At 38.8% G+C, this 18,982-nt stretch overlaps 1 long non-coding RNA gene across 6 annotated transcripts in view; it reads right to left on the minus strand.

Annotated features, from left to right (window-relative positions):
- LOC310896615 overlaps positions 1-18,982 on the minus strand; it is a 30,338-nt gene that overhangs the window by 4,037 nt on the left and 7,319 nt on the right. For all 6 annotated transcript variants that reach the window (XR_014581668.1, XR_014581669.1, XR_014581670.1 and 3 more), the window contains one exon: positions 957-1,093. This is a non-coding gene — a long non-coding RNA (uncharacterized lncRNA). The remainder of the gene's footprint in view (positions 1-956; positions 1,094-18,982) is intronic.

An 18,982-nucleotide genomic window follows, 5' to 3' on the forward strand; every position in this document is an offset into this window, starting at 1 on the left:
GCAGCTGTAGACACAGTACAATTTGCATACACCCATGAACGCTACCTCTGCAAGATGTGCTTCCTTTGAATGGAAGGTGTGCTCTACCTGTGTGGATTGATGCTCTTCTGTAATTCTACCACACCCGTGTAAGAAGGAAAAAAAATAAATCCAGAGACAACACCCAAGAAAACCCAACAGAAGATAGATATGAGAATGCTGTGCACAACTTCACATTTCACTCCGATAATTACATTTTAGCTGTTTAGGTACTAAGAGAATAAAGTATGGATGAATATAACCTGTCTGGGGCTATGTCAGCCTGCGTGGTGGTTGGTTTTCCTGTTGCTTTTTGTGCTCTCAGCCTCTCACTTAAGTTCAAGGTAGAGATTGTGCACCTGTCAAGGAGATGACTTTGCAGGAGGTAAAAATTGTTCCAGCCCAGGTAAGGCACTGGACTACTGATAGCGGGTAGAGAGCTTAAATGTGGGCCTGTAATCAGAACTGTAGTTGAATAATGAGCTATTAAACAGCAGTAGAGCTTCAATTCTTTACTTGGAAAAAATAAGGAAGCTCCCACACAATACAGTAAAGAAATATACCAAGCAGAGGTTAAATTGGCTAAAACCATCATAAATAATGTAGTATATCAAATATAGCACTCAGGTTCTGGCAGGAACCACAATGTTTGGAAAACGTGGCTCCAATACAGTATTTTGTCCCCTGCACTGTGCAATTTATACATAGGATGCTTATTAGGGGACCTTTTCTTCCCCAGCACTTCTGCTGTTACATAAACCATGTTCTATTTTACATCCTCAGGCAAATGACTTGATAGGCGAACCACCATATTATTAATTTACTTTGTTTACCTGTAAGTATCTGAACAAAAATCCAGCTGACCTACATTTAAGCCAGGACTACACTATGTTGTGCCATTCCCTCTAAAGAAAAATTATTTAGGCTTAGGTTTTTACCTGGAGTTGCTCTGACTTGTCTGTCATTTTCTCCTCCACGCTGCCTGTGTATTAGTGGGTGTTAGAAGTGTTCTTTTCTTCTGTCCCCAGAAGCCAGTCACCATCATGTGGACTCACCTCCCTGGACTGTCAACTCCCTGTAGATACAAATTAGAAGGATTTTTCAATGGAAGGGAGACTAAGATTTACATTTTTCTTAACCTAAGGAACAAGTATAAGGCACATAAGCCATTTCAGGTATATGCATCACATATTTATCACATATATATGCATGTATATACTTATACCTACATTATGTTAGGCAGTTATTTGTGATTGAAAAACAGTTTTCTGAGCATTTTCCCTCTCTTTTCCCATAAATGCTCTTAACATAAGGAGAAAGGCTCAGGCATTTATATTGAAACAGGAGCTTTCTAAAGTACATTAAGCTGAATGTTGTAAAAGTAATTTCCATATTTACTAAAACAAATCGTAGGTAAAAACATTTCATTCTCCGTAGATTTTGTTCGTGCCACTGTTTTATTCTCTGGAACACAGGTGTAGAAAATATAATATCTACCCACTGAATTACTACAGTAGAGCTCCAAAATAATCTCACCACTGCCTCTGTTTCTAATAAAGGTTCAAAGAAAACGAGTTCCAATATACAATGCTCTATCTCGATTAAGAGGGTTCTGCATGTTGTGACCTGTCATCTTTACAGGCAATAACCTCCAATCTTCTATGCTTTTTGCCTCAGAAGCAACTTTTTGGCCTTTGAGAAGTGCTAACCTGGTCTACTCACCTCTCTAGCTATATTAATTCTACTCCTTTACATTAAAATTATGCATAAGAGCTGTATCATTTGATGATCTCATCCTCAAATGTCTAGAGAGAGTATTAATGCTAGAGCTGGTAACATTTCTCTAACTCATACAGCAAAATCTTGTATTTAAGGTTGTCCAGGTAAAAATCTGGAAAGGAAAGAGACAGATTTCTGCTTCTGATGATAACTGAATTAATCTCAGGAACCAGTGCAACAGAGCCCTAAGAAAAAAAAATCTCTGGGGAGTAAGAAAACACAAGTTTTTGTCACCTTCTAAGACATTCAGAAATGAGATAACCACGGTGAGACTTGCACACAAGTTAAATCTTGACAGCAATGCTCAAAACTATCCTTATACCAAATATATGCTTACAAAAACAAACAAGTAGGTTCATCTACTGAGGTTGCTAGAGCAATGAGTCAGATGTGCCTTTATATGAGGAAAAGAATTAAACCTCATCAGGAATGGCAGAACTGACATTCCGAAAAACTTCAAAGCCGTTTGCACTTCTTACTGGTTCTCAAAGCTCCTACCATAGCTCCCTGTGTTACGGTATAAAAACCTGGGCATGCTTTCCAACACGTTCCCAGTGTTGTGCTCCATACTGCCACCTTAAGCACTTGCTGCATTTTTTTCCTATTTGCCCTGGACCTCCAGTCATCATTCTCTTCCTCTCCTCCTGCCCCAGCTCAGCAGCTACGCACCAAGCCTTCTGTGGTTCTTCAACTCTTTGCATAAAGCAAACGGGTATAAAAGCAACCAGATCCCACATCCCCAACAGCAAACAGAGGAACACAGTTTTAAAAAAATTAAAAGTATCCCTCCCAACGACAAAATTAAAGAAAACTAAAATCTCATAATTAAAAAAAAATCCCTTTGCCATCTTTATAGAATGCCTCTGATGCTTCATTAAATATTTTCTCATTTAGCAGAGCAAATGGGAAAAACGTGTTTTTTTTTTCTTTTTTTCCCCCCATTTTTTCCATTTTCTTTCAGATGTTTAAACAAGTGTGTCATTCAGGGGAAAAAAAACAAAAAACAAAAAAACAACACCAACAACAAAAATGTCTAACACCGTGCTCCTAGATAATGATTTAGAAGTCTCCAGAACTTCTGTTCTCTCACCTTGCGATTACAAGCTAGTTTTCAGATACCGAAAACCTTTGCGCTTAATATAAATTAACAATAACCATACCGATGGTAACTTCCCAGACAGCACACCTTCTGTCTGTCCAATTTCCTTTGTTAGAAACCACTGGTAATAATAATTGTTTCTAGTTACCATTTTAAGCAGGTTATGAGAGGGTAGCAATGAGCCCGACACCTCACAGCCGTACAGCACAGCTCTTAGGCTGGAGTATGAGGGCATGTCTTTAACGGCATGAGGGGTACCGGTACGGTTTGTTTAGGACATAATGAGGCCGTCATCGTTACACACTCACAGCCAGCCTAGCCAAGGCTAGGCCTGCTCACGTTATGGAAGCCAGGGTGCCAGAGCCCTAGGCAGGCTCATTGGGAAGCATCCTCCAGGCCGCGCGTCCCAGCCCACATCCCGGCCCTAGCTACAGTTCAAGCTGTCCTGAAAACCTCGCAGATGTTTGCTGGCAACGTACTGAGCAATGGTTCAAGAGGAGACAGTGGTGGCACTGCAGATCAAAGACTTAACACCAACAGCAGGATTGCTGAAAAGCAAATGGCAGCTTTGCCAACTGGAGCCATCCTCTCTGCTCCCAGGTTGTCACTGCAAATCTCTGCTGGGTTTTCAGGCAGTTTCAGTGAAATTTGTTGCAAAATACAAAATACAAAATTCACAGGGGCTGGTCCCCAGATCACCAAAAGTCACAAGAGAAATCATACAACCATCTGGCTGACTGAATTTTGCCATAGCATGTGGGCTTCTGGGCAAGTCCCAGAGCATTGCAGAAACCTCAGACCAGGAAAAAAAGAAGTTCTTCTGGATTCAATTCAACACATCTCCTGTCTGCCTCTTGGTCACTGAAGGCAACAGAGTGTGCAGCCAGGTCGCACAGACTCTGAAACACCTGCTGTCATGTGGCTCCCTGGGAGGCTTTAAACATTAGCAACACGATGGGTTTAATAGAGACCACCTGATTCACGCGGCTGAACAGGGAAGGCAAGGGGGGAAAGTTAGATCCAAGTGATGATTTAGCTCAATACAGACTTCACTCTGGCTTAAAAAACAAATGAACAAAAATAAATAAATAAATAAAAGCTACACATGCACACTCGGTCACAAACAATTGCTGTTGATGAAGCAAATGGAGACTGAAATAAAGGTACTTGAGAACAAAATACCAGTTTGTATCTGCACTGCCTACTGATGTGTTAAACCTCCTTCCACTCTTTTCTAGCTATTCCTCTAAGGAAATCATTCACATTAGAAAACAAATAGCCAGAAGAACAAATGACACACAGCAGGGAACTGAACGTCAATAACCACAATCAGAGTAGAACCCAAGCCATTTAAACAAAGAATAGGAGAACAGTACATGGTTCTTGATAAACAGCTATGTAATTCAGGAAAGATGGTTCTATTTGTAGAGCTCTCAGAAGTCTACTCTGCTGGCAGAAATCAATGAAGGGCAGTGCTGAAATTCCAAGACTGGATATAGAGAACTGCAACAGCATCCTGTATTATTGAAGGTTCTAATTCAAGACATGGATTAATCATCTGAATAACAGGGATGCTACGCTTCCCTGTAGTTTCATGCAGCTTCTGATAATGCTGTCTCCTGAAAATGGTAGTCTGACTTGTGTGTGTTTTTGTTACTTTAAATACACTTTTGCTTTTACTTGCAAATTTTCAGAATGCAACAGCAAGTGATTTTCCATTGCCAGGCGTGCCCTCAAAGACAGTTGCCCAGTCAGTGTCACAAAGGACAAACTATAACAGTAAATTCATCCAGTTCTCATTTTCCCCAGCTAGTTCATTTTCCACATTTCAACACGCTGACCTTCTATGCATCAAAGCTCCACTGAGGTGTCAGAACAGCACTCGGTGCCCTGGCATTCATCGCAGCCTGTGACTGTAAGCCCTACCCGCCACAATCTGGGGTCCCGCAGCAAAGCGTGAGCTGTTGTACAGAAATTGTTCTACATCCATTCCCAAATGCTACATCCTGTGACTGATGAAGGGTTCCCATGCAGAGTGAACTGCCAGCAGTGTTTGCCTCAACCTTTGCTTTCTTTTTATCAGACTGAACTCATGCCATAAGCCTTCTGGAGAAAACACCACTATTTACATTTTTCCTAAGTGTAAGTATTTCCATGGTTAAAAAGCTTTTGCCTTAAAAGTCTTTGGGTTTTCAGTCAGCATATGGAAAGAAAATGCTTTATTTTAATAGTTTAATTCAAGATCAAGAAAATGACTGGTGGCTGAAAAAGCAGGAGAGGCTTTTTCTCAACCCGACCATAAACCAGACAAAATGGTAAGTTCTAACTCTAGAAATCTTTAGGCCATAGCCCCCCATTCTCATACACTCTGGCACTTCAACACACAAGTATTTAAGGGTATATTCAAAAGCATTTAAGCAAACTGGGCTTACCTATTTGTTTCCTTTAGCATAGTTCATTTTCACACTGAGCAATGTGGAAATTACTCTTTCTACAGTAGGAGAACTACCGAAAATCACTTTCAAATCAATCAACCCTGCACAAAAGACCAATTGCCAATCACACAATTCCTGCGTCACCATATATACAAACGTGCTCTCCAATGATAAGGAGCTAAACTCATCACTTTGCAAAGCTTACTAAAACAGACTGATTTTCTTCAAGCACGTGAATAAGAATACTACATAGCAATTAAGCACAGAAAGCTCCCTGTGCAGTTTCAAAGTATGTCCTCCACCAGGACAAAACACACTGCAGTAATTTTTCTTTTTGTGTGAACATTCATATAGCTACCAGATTTAGTGCAAACAAGAAATACTAACCCTTAAGAACTTTTAATCTTCAGGCTAGAATCCTCCATACCAACGAAAAATCTTTCTGCTCCCAGGAGCTTATTTGCACAGATAAAATAGAAACCAATTCTCTTACCTAAAAATGCTCTTTTTCAGCACAATGCCAAGAAACTGACAGAATATACAATACTTCCAGAGGTTTTACTCAGCATCATTTTCTCATCCTAGCTTACGCCTTTGTATTTAACTTGCTATTTATATAACATTAAGGAAGAAGAGAGTTCTGTGTGAAGATGATAGAAACATTACAAGTGCCATTTCAAGGCACATATCAGGAAAGACGATCTGCTCTTTGCTTTCTCATTAGAACACAGTTTTGCCATTCACATGGCCATCCTGTATACCAAGTCCTCTGCCCAAAGTCAATCGGATCACAGAATCATAGAAGTGATGACCAGGAGGGACGGCCAGAGGTGACTGCCTGCTTTTCCCCAGTCTGAGCATCTAGCTCCCTCAATGACTATTCACAGCATATGTGATCGAATACCCCTACAATCCTCAATCCTGAAAATTTAGGCTCTGCTTCAAGCTTATTGTTTTCTCCCTTTTGTCTCTAATCCCTGTTATGTAGCGATGTTACTATGGATACCCCACATTTATAGCTTACTTCAGTTACAAGGTGGAATTTGAACATTTTAACTTACTCAAAACCCAAGCCATTTTACAATAGGTGAAGAAAATGGGGAGGAAAACTGAGTAAAGGTCATGTGTCGCTTTAAAAAGGCTAGCCATTTCCAGCTTCTCTCATAGTTGCAGTAAAACCATCAATCATAATAAACTCATTTTGTCTAAAAGCAGAGGTAATACATTTTTCCATGTAAATCACTTCATTGCCATGACAGAATGATGTCAGAGAGTCTAAATAGGTGATCTCATAAATTTTCCTTTTGGAACACTGTTTAGCACTAAAGGTTACAGCAGGGAGGGGCAGAAAGCAAGGGACATGACTGATGTCAGCTGTTGGTGAGAAAAATTTCATTTTAATTTTCATAAAATGGACCTAAATATGATATTGACATAGGAACACTGTTATAGACTGGGAAAATATATATATGTAACAATATTGGAGCAGTAAGAACCCAACACCTTTCTAGAATAAAATTATTTTTATAAAAAACAATTGCAATAAAAATTAACTCTTAATTGTTTACTATCATTCAGCTACTTAAGGACTATTTTTGAGCAATATTTCTGCAGTTCATGTTTACCATTTGTGCACATATATATTAGTTAAACATTATTTAGTTATAACTAAAATTAGTTCTGCATCTAGTTTGGCTATTGTACCTGTATTGGTACAGGAGAGAAACAGCATTCCCCCCCAGACTACAGCAACAGCAAACAACAAAAACAACCAAACTTGCATGAATTGCAGTTTATACTTTAACAAAACTGTGACTATTTAGTGAAATCCTACAGTAGCATGGGAGAACAAATACGTATGGCCTCATGGAGATGGAAGGACTGTCACAAAACCTAAAAATCAAAGCTGCTACTCCCTGTTTCTTTGTATCAGATCTCTCCGAGTCAGGCTTTGGAAGAAATTACTGATTTTGGTTTGATACAAACTATTTTTTTCTATTTGTTCTTTTTTTTTTTTTTCACTTGAGTAACCAAACTGGGGAAAATAGAGGGAAAACTGTGTTTTATGTAGCCTTAATCCCCACTCTTTACTGCAGCAGTGGGTATACTCAATAATCACAGCCCTGCTGGGTAAAGAACAGCAATTCTTCTCTTTCCACACAGTCGATCTAATGAGAGGTGTACTACAGCCCACGCAGACTGGCTGCAATGAGAGAATCAAATCCCCTTTAAAACAGCTATTTCATATACAGACAAATAGAAAGTTGGATAACCCCTCCGCATTTATCCAGCTCTTAAAACGTGTTTCACCGCCTCTAATGAGCACCATGGCTGCAGGGCTGTAGCTCTATCTGCCTCCCAGTCAGCTCCTTTAAGGCCAGCTTTTTGCACAGAGGACATTCACATCTTTTCTTACAAATCAGACACCTCAAAGAAACAAATACCATCCTCCACCACACCTGATCTGGGCAAGAGTGAGCTAACACTTAAAAACATGCACTGGTTCGTTATTTGTTTTCACGTTTAAATTATACTTCAACACCTGACTCCAAAAGAGAAGCAATTTTATCAGGGCTGTTTATTTCTGTTAAATGGTTAGGAAGGACTGATATTTAACACAAATGCCAAAATCGTCCATTTCATCCTGAAGCACAGTGCACAGCAGTGAGGGCTGGCATGACTCGATCTAACAGATCACTGCTGTGGAAATGGCGATGGCCCACTCTTCCTCACTTCCGAGCTGCACTCCTACAGCTGAGCTGCCAGAGGAGCTCTGGTGCCCATCTCACCTCTGCCACCACTGACAGTGGGATCCCCAGCCTGACGAGACGCTGCCTGTACAAAGAGAAACCTGCCAGGAACCGGAGCCTGCCAAGGAAAAGCTCTCCTTGGCATCAGAGCAGCCTCCAAGGAAGGGGCAGGGGAGTGCAGGTGGAAGCAAGGCAGGTCTCACCACCCTCCCCTCCTGCCCTTTTCAGAGGCCAAGAGCTGTTTGGCCAGCTCAGCTGCTCGTGCAAGTGCAGCATCAGCTCTTCTACCTTGCTGATTTTTAAACTCACTCTGTACCTGTCAGTTTCCTTCTCCGTAACACATATATATATATATAGAGAGAGAGAATTTTAATAGATCCTTTAAGAGCTTTGATTCATTGTAACAAGACAGTTTCTCAGTGAATTCAACCTAATCCCTTCACCAGTGATATTTATTCATTTTTATTCAGTTTGGTTAGTTCCCCAGTTTTAAATTCCTCTAAACGTGCTCTGAAATTTATATTTTGGGTAAGATGTCCTCGCACCAGGAAAACCTTAGTACATAGTACAGGAAAAAACAACACGTCCATCGGCAGTAAAGCATTCTCCTGAACACACACAGGAAACAAAGATAAACCTGCCTTTTTCCCTAAGTCTGCTCTCTGTCCAGGAACCCTTCTGCCTGTCACAGGACACGTCAAAAACAAAAACCACCTCAGAGAAAGTGAATCTTTTAAATCTTTTTTTCCCCTCTTTTCTGCACTTCTCCTTCATGAAGAGGTTTATACCTTTCTTTGTATGTGGCTGTAAGCCCACTGATCATGACAGAAAAGCAAAATCAACTACAATAATTCTGCTTTGTTCTGATAGAGATGACGTGGTGCCTTTCCTTTTGAGGAACTCTGGTAGGTTTCATTGATTTGTCAATATTGATATGGGAGAAGGGAAAGGAAATATATTAATGCGCAATATCAAGTGTTTGGGATTATCTGTAGCTGCACATCGGTTCAAAGACATCTTGGAGGATGCCACCTTAAATGAGAACTCAGTCAGGATCTAGGTAGAATAACTCCCCAAAACGTGGTCTTTATTGCTGACTCTCAAGAGGCACAACACAGCATCAGATCTGAGAAACACTGACTCAAACAAGTATGAATTCCTCTAATAAATTTAAAACTGTAACTCACTGCTCTCAAGTGCTGTTTCCCTGTGTAACTCCTTTTATCGATTCACAGATTTTTTCCATTCACTTATCTTACTTTCACCACAAAAAACATTATCAACTTTTCCAATGTTTGCATTATTTTTTCCCTTCTATATTCTCTTTGCTCATGCAAAGCTTGACTTTTTCCTTTAAAAAATGGTCTCTACTGTTAATGTGAGGGCCCCCACTTCAGACTATTTATATAGTGTTTAGTAATTACCTCATACTCAAATGCCTACTTCTCTTACTTTGTACAGCATTTTCTAGGTTAACAAAAGAACCTCACAATTTTCATGAAATCTGTTCCACAGAAATTGTTTTTCAAGCTCTTCATCTTTCTGCCCCTCTTAACAAGAAAATATAAAATGGAATTCAGTAATTGAGAAACAAGGATTCTCCTGAATATGTTAATGTAATGTTTAAGTGATAATGACAAAAGTAACACAAATGAAAAGGGAAATGTACTCAGACATTTTCCATATCACATTCAATTTCAGAACAGACCGCAACTGCCAACCTTGTATTTTTTTTGTAGTTTAAGAAAACCAAGCATTCATACTTTTGTACTCCTCAATGTTGATAAAGGCAGTATATTTTTAAAATTCATACTGAGGCTCATTATCATCTAAAGCCATTGCTAAAAGCTGACAAATTAAACCTGCCAGCTATGGATATATTAAATTCCCCTTAATTCCCTCAACTTACTACATGCTGAAACCCATTACATTCTTTTTTAAACTCACAGTACTTTTGTGTGCCTGTGTGTCTCACTTTAATCATTTTCTGTCAGATGCACTGCAGCAAGCCAAAGAATACCACTAACCAATTTGCAAAACTGTTGTATGCAGCATCTGCTGAAGTAAAATTTCTCTTTCCTCTGTTTCCACCGCCTCAGCGACTGCACTGCAGAAACTGCTCCAACCACTCACCGGTCACAGGTGACAACTTACTGAGACCTTATTGGAAATCTGCAAGGGCACCATCTGCCCTGTACATGTATTTGACCTATCAGGCTAAAACGGTCTTTATTCCAAAGCAACTAAAGAGGTCTTCTGGAGAAAAAGACGTACACAGGGGCTGTATGGGGGAGTGAGTAGGCTTCACTTGCTTGGAAAATTCTTATGCTCTGCAGTGAAACAAAGTAGACTTCAAAACAGAAAGACAGGTATATTGTCTTGGTCAGCCACTGATCCTCTCATCCGGATGTTAACCTCTACCAGCAATGCTGCCAAAACTTATCAGGCTGTTCTTATGGATACTTACATGGTATAAAATGGTACATGTAATAATTATTTTCCTTGACAGTAACAATAATGGATCAAACCTCTTAAATTTTCACCTGCTCCCCTTATTCACCACATCCTGAAGAAGATACTAGAGTTCTTAATATACACATACGTAAATTGGTAGATCCTGATCCCTCACACAACTACCAACATCCATTTCTATTGTCTATTTACCCTTTCCTCCACAAACTCACTCATGCTACCTTTCACAGAGCATTACTGACAAAAGAAAAGAAAATCCTTCCAGGCTTGTCTGCAGTGCCACTTCTCTGTACTCTCTCTCACCAATTTTCAGTATCCACCATGACAGCTTCTGCAACATACTGATTGTATATAGATGGAGGATTTGTAGCAATTTCCATTATTTACTTTGCATCCAGATCTTTTTATTAAAAAAAAGATAAAATCAGACAAGACGCAGCTGTTCACACAGCTGGTTTCTGAAAACAGTATTTTCTCTGCCATTTACTACATTAGCCCTCCATGGCATCTCCAAGTACGTCTTATAACCACCCTATATTCCCATCCGAAACACTGAAAGAGTTTCTGTCAGGCCGCGTAGTGCACTAATAGGCCTTAACAGCCTTAACAGCCCTGACCAGCGTCCACTGGGGCCTCCACACACACCTCTCCTTGGGCTCCGATGCTCTATTTATGGCCTGACCAGAGCCGCCAGCCTCCCTTGTCACAGTGTTGGTCTCCAGCTCAGCCATGGCCTCGCCCAACCCACGGGCCTGGCTTGACGTTGGACCTGCCTCACCACCATGAGCTTGCAGGACGGTCTGGGTGAAGCTGACCACCAACTATGGTTCCGCCTTGCTGGCCTGCTCAGGTACAGCGGGCACGGGGCCCTGGCTGCTGGGGACCCTGCTCTACCCTGCCACCTGGGGGATCCCCTCAGCTCGCGGGCCATAAGTCGCAGCTGGTGCTTACTGTGCCCTGACCATCCTGGGGAAAGGACTGCTAGCCAATGCTTCTCCTCTGACTAAGATTTCTAGGCCCTATTTTAATATACTTCATTAAAAATAAGGAGCTAGCTTTCTGGGCAATGGGTAAGTGAAGTAGTTACTCTGCAGTACTGAATTTAGACTATTAGTTCTCGGTAAATAGGCAAATGTCTTATGCTGAGTTTGTACAGACCCTGCTGTGCCAGTCAGTGTGAGAGGCTAATCCTAATATGGGTAAGTAACAATTCAGCTTTGGAAATTCAGAAAGGAAGGGCCTCATCCTCTGCTTTTGTGAGCTAGAAAAGCATTATTGAAATGTTCCCTATTCAAAAGACTATCCACAAATAGGAAAAATTGCAAGCACTCTTATTATGTGAGCACTCTTTGTTTGTAAGCAAAGCCTGAGCCAGTGGCTCTGAACCGCACTGTCAACATCACAGAAAAAGCTGTCGCTGTTTTCTCACATTCACTGAATGCAGATGAATCGCTTTTAAGAGAAGTCAGTCTTGGTTTTGATTTCATGCTGTAGTTTACTCACAGCTTGAATATTATCCTATGTTGAACTTGCCAAGTTTCTCACATTTGAAATGTACCAGCTGCCAAAATTATACCTAAGACCAATGCCTCACACTATACAGCAATATTTATCAACAAGATGTCTCCTTCGTTTTTCATCTAGTCATTTGAAAAATAGGTCTGAGGTTCACTCACAAAAACTGTAAGAAAATTTAAAGATAGGTATTCCACATGAGAAATCTGGAAGATTTTTACAAGGGCAGATACCCGACTACAGCAGCACTGAAGCATTTGGTGCAAAAAAACAGGCTACTACTACATTAGCACAAAAAGAAGTAAGCTTTACGATTAGCATTCTTAAAATCTCTTCTATATTTTACTTTATCTTCTTAAAAAAGGTGAGGCTGTGCTCATGTTCACATATTATAGAATCTGTAAATTCACTCATATCTAGGGAAATCATGAAGACTATCTGTAAAAGTACTGGGATATCATTATTTCTAGGAAGTTAACCTTTTCCTGTGTCTCAGACTACTCTTCCATCTTGAATTGTACTGAAACACATACATGGGGACACACGGTCTCACTTCTAGTTCCAGTGAATAGATAAGCATCATTAGAATGATAAAATTTGGGAACACGGATAGTGGTTTTATTTGTTCATTCATTTATTAAAAGACAGCTAACATCTTCTAGTCATATTCAGCAAAAAATTTTTCTATTAATTCTGAACAGCTTTGAGATTCCCACAGTACATCCTTTACAGCAGCTACTTTTGGCCATGGCTGCTGCTTTTTTGCAGTATGAAGGACAAGGAGGAGAAAAGCTTGGCTGGCCTCAAGCCCTTGGTGGGCTCCTTTGGAAGAGAGAGGTTCTTACTGTCACCTACAGTCGCTCTTGCCATGAAAGCTGAATTTCACATTTCTCTTGGGTTAAAATGTGAAGCCACCTACAAACTGATTTAGGAGTCCTTCAAGACATACAAATGAATAAACTAGTAATAAAGTATTATTTATATTTACTATTATCTATGTTTCTACAGAAAAGCAACAAGACAATGTTTTAAATTTGACTTCATCTATCAGCCCAGCTCTGGTGCCTGAAAGTTTTGTAAATAAATGTTCAAAGGAAACTTAACACTGATTATTTCTGATTGGCTTTAATCCATTACTACTGCTGTAAATTATTGGTCAGCAGTTTTAGTTAAAGTGTGATTTGAAAATAACTTCAAAAAAGGAAATCCTGGCCTCAAACACTCACATGCAGAGTGAAGTCCTACCCTCCCTTGTCAGTACTTTTTAAATTGTAACTTATAATTGAGACCTCTTATATAATGAGGAACAAGAATCCCTGAAAGTCACAACTGTTGTCCTGGGTCCAGACAAAGCATTTTAATGTGAAAAGGGAGCAGCCAGTGCTGTTGAACCTGGGAACCACCTGAGAAGTGTCATGTGGCAGCAGCAACTCCAGCAGCAACTTTCAATTTCACTGAAATATATGGTATCTAATGACAACATTCAGCTGATCTTCACAATGCTAAGTGTGGAGAGAGAATTTTAAAGGCACTATTTCAATTTTTCTTCATATTTCTTTTTTTTTAACATTTAAATTATCAACTTTATACGCCTATCGATGATACTACAAATCTTACTCATAGCCTCTCTTAAACCCTACTAACAAAGAGGTTTCATTAAGATTATATATTGTATCCACAAGAAATAAACATCCAAACAATATCATCATCAACTTTGCAATCCAAGGATCTGGGCAGATCTGACTGAACAATGAAAACATTAAAAGAGTTTCATCTCTTGCCCTCACACTTTCTCTCTAGCAAGTACTTTTTTAGAAACTTCTTGTCAAGACTGTGCTAGTACCCGAAGCAAAGCAATACATCCTCCATCTTGGAAACTCCAGAACACGTTGACAATAGCTAGCAGTACAATGACAGGCACAGAAAAACTTCACAAAGAAAAAGCCTTAAAGGGAACAAGAACAGATTTACCTGAGGCAAACATTATTCATGACACACATGCAGCAAGCCAAGAGCTAACATGTTCCAACAGTGATGGAGACAACACAATTAAGGGGTAACCTCCAAAATTTGGAATTCCTGAGAGCATATTCCACATCTTCATAGCTAAATCCTAGTAAGTCTTTTACTCAACACACTGCCAGAAGACAGATAGAACTGTCTAACTAGAGAAATGCACCGAGAAATGCAAAGGTTTCTACAGAAATATCAGCATCGGAAGATAATGATATCAACTGACAGTTCAATGTTCCAATAGGTACCAGGGTCAAATGAGTCCGACAGCTTCCTTCTGCAGTGAGGTTATCCACTCACGTAATTCCAAAGCACTTAACATAAAGAAAGAGCAGAATATTCTCAGATTCAGGAAAGAAATAATTGCAAGTTTCAAATAAGTAAATACATAAAACAGAGAAATAGATTAAATTACCACAAAAGCTTAGTGCAAATTGCTAGTGGGGGATTGTAGTACCATGTAAAATTCCAAAAAGTTTTGTAAACATGAAATATAAGACTAAGAAGTTTGTTTGCCAAGAAAGACTTTGAATAGTCTGAAATAAATCTGAATCAAAATTCCATCTGTTCAATAAATTCCATTACGGGTAGAAAGACTTAGTTGACCTCATAGCGAGTTCAAATGAGTAATTCTAGGCACAGAGCAACAAGAACATATACAGCAACCTAACTTTTCATTCCATGATCCCAGGGCCAGCCAAGTCTCTGTACATCAATCCAATCTTCCTCATCCTTCCCCAGAAGACATCAGCATGAATTACAGTCACAAATTCTGTCTCAGAACTGAAATCTGGAGATTTTAAGCTATGCATTTTTATTGATAATTATACTGCTAATTGCGGTACAAGACAAAAGTAAACTCTGACAGTGACTTACATTGCCAATGATAACAGAATTTAGCCTAAAAGTAAGTACATGGATGCTATGGCACTGGAAAAACAGTAATAAAATTAAGTGCAAAAAGCCACATCGCACAAACAGAAATTAAGAGACAAGAAAATATACTGGGAAAAGTAAACACTTTGCAAATTTGTGTTCTGTGAGAGGAAATTTTAAGGATCCTTGTGATAAAACTAAATCAGTAGTTCGGCAAGCACAAGAGTTAGTGAGGCCTGGATTCCTACTGATTTGTGTCTCAGCTGACTGCAAAACTGAACTGAAGCTTTTCCTGCTCTCAGGGTATTTAATGGTTCCCCAGGCCCTTTGCCCCTTCCTCCCCTGCCCCAGGTTGAGTTCTCTGTTATATGATAATACAAAAGTTTTCATGCAGGACACAGCAACTGTGGGTGGCATGTTTCTCTCCTCATCTATGCACGTTTTCAGAAACCTAGAAAAACCTTAAATGATCTTAGAAACAAGCTATGCCTCTGTTTAAGTTTGGCTGAACGTGGCCAGTAGGTTCTGTACATACCAAACAGGGACAGTCAGCAAGACCAGACTACATAGATCTATTTTCTCTAGGAAATCAGGCTAGCAAGAGCAGTACTATGGGGGCTGGATAGTTTCTTTCTGCTCCTTTACGTTAAGCGGTCTGTTTCTTTTCAATCATATGTAGGACTAAGATGTTGGTATTATCCCATTATTGGGATTTGTCGATATGCTTTTATATATCATCATCCAATAAACTGTAAGGTCTATTTATTTAGGCAGTCAGTCTGAACACTCTGTTATTAGTCCAAGTTTCTGGCAGGATCTTTTCCTGGAGGTTAAATGGCATCTTTCCAAATTGCACCTTGGCAGGGATTTTGGCTGTGCTTAAACCCATGAGGTTTCCCTCTTTTTGTATTCCTAAGTCATTATGCAACAATAAAATTTTTATGATACCTAATGTCTTTGAATTTTACAGAAATTATTTTCATAGTCTGATGATACTACAGTTTATAATGTCTTTGAAATTTTACTCCTTCATACTACATTACTTACCAACAAAGCCAAGGCTTTACGTTGTGACAACAGGTACTCTACATGCTGAGTGTGGAACTTTCCTACAATACGACAGTGTGTGTTATGGTATCAGTCCTTACCATAAGTAATAGCAGAGATTACAGTAATTGCTACATTTTTTTAAGCTTGTTTGCAAAGGTTAGAATAATGCAGTAATATCTAAAACCAGCTGAGGAGTCTAAGCTGAGGCAAGAAAGGCTAAAGTTTTGATTTATAGCAGTTATATAGCAAATTCTAGAAATATTTCTAGGTAACAGAGGCGATGAAGAATTATGGTTTTGGTTCTATGGTTCCAAGGCCAGTTGTTTAAATTAGCTGCTCTTTCTCTTCCCCCAAGAGCAACTGTGCAAGTCTGAAGCAGTTAAATGATTTTCTTTGTTTGGAGTTTTAGTCTGAACATTCTTATGAACATTTAAAATTACCTATTTCTGACTGCCATAAAACAGAAATGTACTATACGCTATACTAATAAATATGAAGCTTCCCTTCTATTAGGCCTATGCACTTGAATGCAGAGACAGAACAAGGGGGTTGGAATGCCTGCACACTCAGTCATTAAAGCAAACAGGGGACACATTCAAAACTCAGTTCATTTGTCAACCTGACAGCAGCTGGAAGATTTCTGCATACAAAATATAGGAGCATCTGGCTATCAAGAATATTTAAGACCTTACCTATTGATCTCTTTCATCTGCTTAAATGAATTCAAGATGCTAACATGCCTAAAATATGGTGATTAAACATTCCATGCATATAAACCTCAAATCCCAATAAGCAGTAAGGAGAAGATGATACAAATACTGCTAAACAAAACCAGCATCAGAGATCCCAAGTAACTGATTGAAAACCCAGAAAGACCAGAAACTTGACTGCCAGGGGATGGGGGGGAATTGTGTACATTTTATGAATTTGTCAAGAAGGACTAGAAGGATAAAATCATTGTAAGACAAGATAAGGAAGTAGAAGAAGATGGGAAAATTTGTTCATGATTCTATTTGATGTTTAAAAACAAAAAGATCAAGGCAATATTATTTATTATGATAAGTTAGGTATAACTTCTTTAACTAGGACCTATGGGTTCTGCAAAACTCTGACTTTGCATACCAAATCTCTACAGCAGATTCATAAAAGTTAGAAACTGGAGGGCTTCACAAATATGCAAATAAATCAGTAAAGTACTCTTTACGTTTTATTTTTTTAGAGTATAAGCACTAAAATAAATAAAAATATATAATTATACAGCTGCATCTGGAACACTGTCCAGTTTTGGGCCTCCTGCTAAGAGATAAAGAAAGATCAACAAACTGGAGAGAGTTCACCTGAACACTAAGGCTGTTAAAGGCACATATTGGACAAGGAGAGGCTAAAGGCACTATGCTTGTTAAGCCTGCAAAAGCAAAGTAACAGCAGTCTCTTCTGATAACTAAAAAAGTGTTAATGAAAATATGGAACCAGATTCTTCTCTGAGGTTCATAACTAAGGAGCAAGAGGCAACATTCACATGATTCACAGATCCCTTCAAAGTTAGATTTGTCCAGATATATTTCATCTTACTCAAGAAGTTTTAAAATTCACTACATCACAGAATTTGTTCCAACAATTTCAAGCTACAAAGAAGAGACTATCAGAAGAAGGATGTAGCTTTAAAGAGGTACTTGGAAAAAAAAAAAGCATTTTTCTTACATTAGGAAAGCAAGGAAGGTTATCTGACTTTATTGACACATGCTGCTATGGAAAAAAAAAAAACATTTCTTCTGATGAGAGAAGTTAAAGTTTATTTTATAGTCTTCACAGGTAAGTAACAGCTTAAGTTAGAAACAATTGGGGAGGGGAAAAACAGTATTGTTGATTTCTCATGCACAATAATTTGTGTAAGACTGGAAGTTTGATGTAAGTACATTTTCATCTAAGTAAATTTTCAATAGTTGAGTCATTCTTATAAATTTGTCTTTTGAGATCATCCAGATCAGTTTCCAAGACCATGCAGAGAAACATAAATACATGCTGCTTGTGAAGTTTTCTATAAATCAACCTATATTGCCACACTAAGTAGGCGTCTTATATAAGACACAAGCCTTATCTTACTTTTATTTATTCATTTTTATGAGAACAAGATGAAAATGAAGTCCCCAACACCTACTTCCATTCTTTCATTAGGAATTTAACTACAGCAAGGATGCTATCTTTATCCTATACCTCTCTACCATTTTCAGTATTAATACTGAAATTTTATGGCTTGAAAATGAGATGTAAATAGAAACTGCTATTATTCTATGTCCAGAACAAAGAGTGACATTAAAGGAGAATCTGTTCACACTAGAAGCCAGACTAAATTAAGTCTTGACCTATAGCACACTGTGATGCTATCAGAATCTGGCTCTGTGCCACTAAGTCTCAATGTCATCTCTGTAATCTACATTGAGCTATTAATAAAATTAACTTATCTGTAGAAAAGAAGGAAGCAAGAAACAATTGTTAAAAACCATTCTAAGTTTACAGAAAAGTAATAAAGCAATCTTTCAGTAGATGAAACACCTAATGCAATTAAGACTGAATGATACATAACTTCAAAATACACCAATAAAAAAGCAGAAGCAATTTCCAATCAAAGCTGTAATTCTACCTAGTCTTTCTAAGGTCATTCAAATGTCATCCCTACAGTGTGACTTATGATTCATTTTGGGGCTCTGCCTGGAAGCAGAGTGTAGAATGAGATAATGGGTGAAAAGAAGAGACAGACAAGGGAGAAGATAAAAAAAACAGCTTATCTTTTTGTTGGCGGTGGTGGTTTGTTGTTTCTTTTTGTTTGTTTTTGAGAAGCATTTGACTAAACGTTTTGAATCATTTGTCTGAAATAGTTTGCATAAAACGTATTAAAGTATGAGAGAGCGGAACTGCAAGTGTAATACAGACAATTTTGGACAACACACATGCTTATTGTCAGATGACAACCATCT

This window comes from Anser anser (genome assembly GCF_964211835.1).
Source record: "Anser anser genome assembly, chromosome: 3".
Taxonomy (NCBI): domain Eukaryota; kingdom Metazoa; phylum Chordata; class Aves; order Anseriformes; family Anatidae; genus Anser; species Anser anser.